This window comes from Crocodylus siamensis, chromosome 9 (genome assembly GCF_052110815.1).
Source record: "Crocodylus siamensis isolate JL-2025a chromosome 9, ASM5211081v1, whole genome shotgun sequence".
Taxonomy (NCBI): domain Eukaryota; kingdom Metazoa; phylum Chordata; order Crocodylia; family Crocodylidae; genus Crocodylus; species Crocodylus siamensis.
Window position 1 is genome coordinate 54,421,276 of NC_143403.1, and position 6,000 is coordinate 54,427,275.

Sequence of the window (6,000 nt, forward strand, 5' to 3'; positions counted from 1 at the left end):
TATAGCTACAGCATCTGTAGTGATCATGTCTGGAATCCAGCGCCCTGAACCTACCCTGATGACACTTGCAAATAGTATATGGTGCACAGTGTGGTCAGACTCCAGAACAATTTTTCAAGACAGCGTCCCAAATGAAAACAGTTGACTGAAGTCTATGTCCAGGTTGATGACCCTTGCAGCATGGTACATGGCCTCATGTAAGTGCAAGTCCCCACACTAGAGATCTAACACAAAAGACCAGAATGCTGATTAAATAGGATCCCTCCAAAAAAAAAAAAAAAAAAAGGATGGCAAGAAGTTAGGGTGTGGATATACAACATGTTCACATCAAATTGATTTACAGCAGTTTGTCTGCTGCTGCAAGTTACACTAGCTCTCTAAAGGTAGCTACGTGTAGTAGATATTGCTATGGGACTTAACTACAGGGAGCAGGGGAACTGATAGTCACCTGTTTGCAGTGACCAAATGAGTACTCCAAGATGAGGCTGACTAGAGCTGTGAACACACAAGCTGGATGTCAGTGCAATTTATGCTGGTCTGTAGCTGCTCTAACTTTATCCTGGAGTAAAACAGACTGCAGAGGTGTAAAGCAGTGTGTCAGCTCTCTGCACACTTTGTTTGCATGGAGGCAGGCTACACTGATGTGAACGTGTCATGTGCCTGCGCTCGCTGTCATGGAATGTCCTAAGTGACATCTGCATCAAGGGCTGGGGACAGGGTTGCTACAGCAAATGACTCCCAGAGATAAACAAAAGTGTAGATCTAGGCCTCCTCTGCCCATAACATTACTGGAAAGAATTTGGAGAGGAGGGGTAAAATATAGATAGGAGCAAGGAGATCTTGCCAAACTTCCCCAAGTCATTTAATTTTTTCCTGACTGAGAGCCTACTCCAGCTCCCACTGCTGTCAATCAAATGACTCTCTATTGACTTCAAAGGGGCTTGGAGAGGGCTTTAGGGCAAAAAGAGTCAGGTGTCAAATCATATTTCAGCAAAAGGATCTGATGAAGATCTATTGCAGCTGGTTGGTATTAGTATCGACCCTTTATATTGTGCCAATGCCAGGAGACCTTGGGTAGACTAGGTTCTTTGCAAACCTGGAAAACAACAGTTTCTGCCCCCCAAAAGCTTGCAGTCCAAAAGACAAGCCATGAGTTGGAAGAGGCAAATGAGCAGGTGGTTGTGGGGTGCTGGAGGAAGAGAACAGGGTAGCAGATGTAACAAGGTGTTTTAACATGGGCAAACTCTGTGCACTATTCAGAGCTGATCAGAAGCAGCATTTGTAACTCACTGCCTGCCAAGCAGCAAACAGATGGCGATTTTCCATACATGTTATGGAAGAGGTAATTTTAAGGAAAGAAACAGAAGGGGGAATGCGGTTCCTTTGCAGACAGAAGCCTTGCTCTTAGTGAAAAAGTGTCCTCGGAGCAAAAAAAACCTCCACAAACCCTTCCTGGAGAGAACCGACTCCTTACTGGAAGTCTCAGCAAAGGAATGAAGCCTCAGAAGAACAGGTCATAAACTGAGCTCCACACAGCCAGGGAAAGTGCCTCATTCTGGTTTGGAGTTGAGGCACACGCACAGCCCAACGTGAGAGAGGAGGATTGTGACTCAAGCTCATCACCCCTGCCTCACCTGGGACATCAGTGCAGTAAGCCTATGCATTCCCCAGTCCCTAGCCTGTAGATCACATTACCGCTGTCTGAAAATGAGTCTCTTGACACTTTCCTCCACTCAGGAACAATACAAGCTCCTTTTTATTACTCTGGTAGAGGTGCAAAGTGATTCCCTACCCTGTGGTACAAAACTGGCTTCTGGGCTGTGAATTGCAACAGCTTCCTTTAACCAGCAGGACAACAAACCCTCTCAACTCCCATCTCTTCTTGCCCATTGATAGCTCCTGTGGATGAAGCAATTGCCAGCTAATTATCCGGCTATAGCACTGACAATGATTTATGCTGGAATCTTGAGCACCTCTATAAAAACCTCTGTGGAGGTGGAAGCACTAGCTAAGATTTGTTAATAGGACTTTATGAGGAATTGGCACACTTCAGCCCATGTTCATCTCCTTCTAGTGTATGCTGCTTCTGTTTTGGAGCCTGCCGATTTAATTTTTAATTAAATTGGAGGACACTGAGAAGAAAGCAATTTGGTTTGTTACAGGTAAAGGACTGCTAGAAGAGAACCACTTCCTCCCATCAGCATGGATGTGAATTGGTGTCCTTGCCTTGAACTTCTCCAGACAGACTCATGGAATTAGGTTTCTTTCCTTGTAATCATTTAAAAGGTTTGTCGAAATCCACTTTTCAGCTAAAGCATTTTCTCATGAGACACATCACAAGATCATTTGCTTATTAAAATAATGCTATTTTTCCTTGTCTTGCCTATATTGAATGGAAGGATTTGTCACCTGAGATTAGCAGCATTGGGATTGTTTTCATTGAGAAGCTGTTGAATCACTCTTCACTGAGCCAGATTGCCAGCTGATGTAAACTGTCTTATGTTCACTGATGTACACTGAATTACACCAGCTGAGCATCTGTCTCATGGTCTTGCAGAGAGAGATCCTGGACTGAACCTTTTCTAGTCTTTGAAAAAGTAGATTTTGAAGCAAACTGCTCATTTGAGGCCCCTCTCTCTCAGCCTGAATCAAAACAGTTGAGAAGATGCTACCCCCACCCACCCCAGCTGCCCCCCCCATTCCCAGCACAGCTTCCCTGCAGCCAAGGGCTGCTCTCCCCCACCTTGCTCCTGCCCTGGGCTACTGCAGGCATGTGCCTGCATTTCCTGAATGTCTGTTCTTTGTAAATTGGTTTGATCTAGGCAGGTTAAACTAACCTGGAAAGATTGAATCAGTTCAAGCTCTAGCTTTTTGAATGTCTGTCCCTAGCCCAAATGGTCCTTGCCAAATTTTCTGTGAGACCAGTGTAGGAAGGAGGGGGGAAGGGAGTTGAAGCCACGCTGCACAGATACCTTTGCAGCAGAGCTGTGATTAATAAACATGATTTTTATGTATTTATGCTTCAGGTTAAGCTGCCTGCCCCAAGTAAGCCGGAGGACACTACTCTCTCCAAGCACAGAAGATCTGTCAAGCACAGAGCCTCGGTCCTTTGATAACTAACGGTAACTGCTTCTTGTCAAACAATGTGTAGCCATGATAATGAATAATAGAAATGAGGCAGCATGGTTCAGTGGCTAGACCGGGGCGGGCAATTATTTTGGGCAGAGGGCTGCTTACCAAGTTTTGACAAGCTGTGGAGGGCTGCAGTGGTAGCCCCACCCCTTGACAGGTGCCCCTCCCCCTGGTCACCATCTTGTGACCAGAAGTCCCACCCCCTAACACCTTTGCCACCAGAAGTCCTTCCCCTTGACCCCAGAAATACTTCTTTCAGCAGGGGGTTTTGCCATCTCAGAACTAGAAAAATACCAAATTAGATTCTAAAAATCAAACATGTACAACATTCATTAAGTCAATTTTTAAAAATATTTTTGTCCTGGTTTACATGTGTTTGTGTAGTGTACACAGAGGGGATTGCACAATAGCTTAAAAGTAAGTCCTACTCTTGCATATTGTGGGGGGTATGGGTATAAGTTTGTGGGGGGCTGTTAGTGTGTGGGTATGTGGAGGAGGGTGTGGGGGTGTGAGTGTGGGGTGATGGAGCATGTGGGGGGTGTGGATATGTGGGGTGTGGGTGGGTATGGGGCTTATGGGGAAGGGTGGTTGGGGTGTGTGATTGGGGTGTGAGAGGAGATATGGGTGTGGGGGTCTTCATGTATGGCAGTGCGAGGGTGGTGTGGGTGCATGTGTATGGTGGGGTGTGTGGGTGGGACTTGCCCTGTTAACACACACACACACACACACACACACACAGAGCCTCTTCCACCCCCCCCCCACACACATGAACAGCTTCTCCCTCCCTCATTGCTCTCTCTGTCTCTCCCCCTCCCTCACTGCAGGGACACACATGGACATACATGCGTACACGCACCTGCACCCCCACCGCCTCCTGCTTCTGGCCCCAGGGTACAAGCGGGGCCCCATGCTCCTGTGGTATGGCCATGCAGCCAGAGGCCATGTGGTGCTGGAAGCAGCCATGCAGTGGGCAGGCAGAGACTTCTGGGTGGGGCTGTGGGGATGTGGCAGGGCCCAGCTGGCTTCCCCTGGGTCGTACTGCCCCTGGTTCCTATCATCTTTGACAGGCTGCCAGGAGCAGATAAATATACATTCTCTAAATGTTTTAGGGGCCCTGCAGGCCGATAGAATGGCCTGGTGGGCTGGACTCAGCCTGTGGGCCATATTTTGCCCACCCTCTGGGGACCTGAGTTACAACCTAAGCCCTGCCACTGACCTGCTGTGTAACACTGAGCAGGCCACTGCACCCTTTTGTGCCTGTTTCCTTTCCAATTTCTCATTGTCTTTTCTAGTTAAACTCTGGGCTCTTATTAGGGTATGCACAGTACCTAGCCAAATGGATCCCAGTCTCTGAGCTCTGTAGTTGCTTTTGTAATACAAATAGCCAATAGAAGGGAAACCACTTGGCTCAGATTGGTATTAAGTTTGCTGTTTGCTAAGTCACTGAATTTGCAACACAGTTTATTCCTGTCACTGGTCAGTTCATTTTTAAAACTGCATTTCAGGGAGGGTAGCTGAACTCATCTCCAGTTGTTCAGAAGCTCATCAGCGTTGCCCTTCTCCCTGCTGTAAGCCCCTGCTTTGTATCTGCACTGGGCCTGGAGATATCTCCAGAGCCCTGGACCTTTGTCTAACCCCTTAGCTGGGTGGCTAGAATTAATGCTCAGGTTACTAATGCCATTGTTTATCACTTCTCCTGTTAGTTCTCATGCTTGTCCTATCCTGCTGCAGCCACTCTTGGCATCCGATAGTCTGGCTCCACTTGTGCCAGAATTATATTGGTCATGCAGCACAACATGCGCATTAGGTTACACTAGAGACATTGCAGCTCTCATTGTGGTAGGTCATGGTTGGAAACCGGCTCAATGTTTCCTCTGTGTTCATCTGCCGGCTGTAAATTTTGCGCTTTGCATCATCCTAATGATCTCTTTGGTTGTGATATTGCAACCAGTTGCTGTGGAGATGAGTGTGATGTCATATACACAAGGTGGAATATTCAGCCCAGTGGAAACAGGGCTCCTCTGATCTCCTTCTCCACCTTTTTTCACTACAGGGGCTCACCCAGGTCTCTCCAGGGTGATTGCTTTGTTTCTTTCCACTTCCTTTCCGTCTGCCTCATGTGTTGGGAATGGCAGGCTCCCCAGTGGCTCTGCTAATCATCACCTCCCCTCTCTTGAAGAAGACTCCTAAATACTTGCCCTGCCCCAGGCAGGGTTCTGATCCAAGGACCTCACGCCTCGGTGAGGTAATGCTGTATATAGTCTATTATATAATTGTACTGTATGCCCGTGAGAGTTTTTACTGCAACACATTTGGAGCAAGGATGCTGATTTTTTTTTTTTTTTTTATTTATTAGCAATGCCTAAGCTGATAGTGTTGTGCAAATAATCAGAGAGCCTTTCATTCTGTCCAAAACAGAACACATACGATAGAAGCCTGATTATGAGCTCCTACTACTTTCTTCAAATGTTTAAATCCTCCTCCTGAGGAAGGAGTCTTCTCTTTTCAGTGTCTCTGATTCTACCTCTGCTTAATGAAGTTCCTCTCTGTGCCCACAAATCTTGGGATTATCCGTGATGCACAACCTTATTTTCCCACTGACACTCACTGTGTCTTTAAGTTGCCTATTAGCTCTTCTGGAACAGTGCTGGCACTTGTCCTTTCCATGACCCTGCTGGGTGTCTTCACTATACACTTTTATTCTGGGTCTTAATCGCTTTTCTGTTCCGTGGGTGCACTTTTTTCCTTTTCTGATCTGACCATTAATAGTCTTGTTTTGATGAGCCTTGGCTCATGCTAGGATGTTGCTTTGTTGTAGTTGAGAGAGGCATTTGGAAAAACATTATCCTAATGTGATGTTTTCTTTCT